At 39.3% G+C, this 2500-nt stretch overlaps 1 protein-coding gene across 1 annotated transcript in view; it reads right to left on the bottom strand.

Moving 5' to 3' along the window:
* The window catches only part of LOC125041843 (alpha-(1,6)-fucosyltransferase-like), a 25004-nt gene that overhangs the window by 8599 nt on the left and 13905 nt on the right, over positions 1-2500 (bottom strand). The window lies entirely within an intron of this gene.

Below are 2500 nucleotides of genomic sequence, written 5' to 3' on the forward strand. Positions count from 1 at the left end.
TCAATATAACCCCTGAAGAGAGTAATGGTTATTACATATTTTGGGTGTTTGTTTTTCTCCCCCTCTCTCTTTTCATGGTAGTTCGGGTCCTTTGGGTTGTTTGGACTACCGAACTATCGGGTTGGTCTTCCAAAGCTTTGCCTATCTTTTTCTTTTCGCGCCATGCTTATGGGGAAGACAGTTCGGTCCTGACTTCTATGCTGGACAGTGGTTCCGCTCGCGGTATTGTGCTCGCTTTGGATTTACCTTGCTGTGGATTTGCCTCGCTTCACGCCAGAATTAACGAATCCGTGATTTGTTTTGCAAGATAAGTATTCTTATGGTTGTGTGTGGAAGACACCTGGTCTCTGTTGGACTTCGGCGTGTGTCATGCTGCATTACTACTTGCAGGGTGCACTCTCTTCCACAAAAACCCAAAGCAGCCCTTTGATCACAAATTATCAGAGCATAAAAGGACCACTCACTTAGAAGGAACACTGCTTGAGGATCCGTACCTCCAGTGTGCCATTTCCTATTTTTAAGCTAAGTTATTACTTAGTTGTTTTTTTGTTGTTGTTGTTGTTTTTACGATTGGTTGTTTCTTTGTTTCTTTTTCCTTTTCCCCAGCTTGAGGATCCGTACCTCCTGGGAGAATCTTCCACATTCTCGCCCGTATTTTAAGGGCCGTTTCCGCTTATCTTTGCCGATCTTTTGTTTATTGTTTTTACTTTGGCTTGGTCGATTCCTGCCTGACCTTGTGGGTGTTCAGGCAGTCTTCGTGATATGACCTTTTGGTGTTTTATTGTTTTACTTGGCTTCCGCCGCTAAGTAAATTTCTTTGTACAAGTTTTTATCTCGTTAACTACACAAGTGTTTTTATTCAGAGTTCCTCAGCACTATATATATTTTTTTTTGTTTGTTTGTTAATCTCCATTCTGGGTTGGAGATTAATTTGTTTAAATTAGTGTCTGGTGTATTTGTTTGTGCTTATACTCTGTCTAAAAATACTTATAGAGTTGGGACGCCAACTTAGGGGTAAATGTTCGTGAGTTATTTTTTTTAACATCTGGTGTTGATTTCCACGTGCATCACCCCCGCTGTGATTAAATTGGTGATGTACGCAACTATCAAAATTTCTCATGACTGAATTATTTGTAGACCTCCTTAAAGAGTGTAACCTGTCAAATAAATATCATACCGTCATAGAACTTTTACTCAGTCCCAGTCAGGAAAACAAATGACATCTGTGTTAAGTTCCGGTTTTGACTAAAGCTGAATGCTTAACGTTCTTGGACTTGGGTCTCCTAAACAGCACATTGCTGGTTACTCTATCTCGCAACCCTGAAAGGCTGTAAAAAGGCTAGACAAATCAGAGTATATTAAGCTGATATCCTAGAATAGATTATAACTTTGCTACACCTGGGTTCCCACTGCCAGCAGGTGGATGCTCATCCCGAAAGGAAGAGGAAGAATTTTATGATCTTGCATTTTTCTTCCATACACGTCCACGCAGACGCTCAGCCTACGCAATCTCCCTTTTCACATTTACACACTTATACATCCAACATTCAGCACACATTCTGTATTTTCCTTCCACCCCTTCTCATACAACATTCACACCCCCATACACAACACGCACGGTTCCCGAACCTACTAATCGGGTGGTGGCAGCGTGACGTAGGCCTGGAACCTTACATCTGTTCACTGCAGACGATTTTTTCCTGAATAATTTTATTTATATTCTCGGTCGAGCCCGAACTCAACCAGACACATAAAAATCTACTTGGTCTACGCCCCGCTACAATTATTATTATTATTATTATTATTATTATTATTATTATCATTATTATTATTATTATTATTATTATTATTATCATTATCCTGAAAGGGAATTAGTATTTTTTCTGGAAATGTGTTTTAATTGTCTTATTGAAGAATGTAGTAGGTTATATATATATATATATATATATATATATATATATATATTATTATTATTATTATTTTTTTTTTTTTTTTATACAGTTTAACTTATATTTGGAAAGTTGAGGCACTCTTGCCTTTTGACATGCATATTTCCTGATTGAATTACATCCTTTTTATTTAATCTATGGGCATGGGATAGTGAAAGAAAATAAAGTAATCAACAACGCAATTTTTCAATCTCTCTCACTGTATATACAGTACATGCATGCATATACACATATATGTGTGTTTGTGTGTGTGTGTGAGTGTGTGTGTGTGTGTTTGTGTGCGTGTGTGTGCGTGTGTGTGTGTGTGTGTGTGTGTGTGTGTGGGTGTGTGTGTGTGTGTGTGTGTGTGTGTGTGTGTGTGTGTGTGTGTGTGTGTGTGTGTGTGTGTGTGTGTGTTGTTGTTGTTGGCCACCATCAGTCGATATCGCCTATAGCATTATTGTCTCTACCCACTTCCGTATAGGTAGAGTCAATGCCTGGGGAGAAGAATGTGAGGAGCAAGTTGTTGCCCGTGCAGCAGGCTCCCCGTCTCTCCGCAGCTGATGGATCCA

The sequence above is a fragment of the Penaeus chinensis genome, chromosome 31 (assembly GCF_019202785.1).
Source record: "Penaeus chinensis breed Huanghai No. 1 chromosome 31, ASM1920278v2, whole genome shotgun sequence".
NCBI classification, from domain to species: domain Eukaryota; kingdom Metazoa; phylum Arthropoda; class Malacostraca; order Decapoda; family Penaeidae; genus Penaeus; species Penaeus chinensis.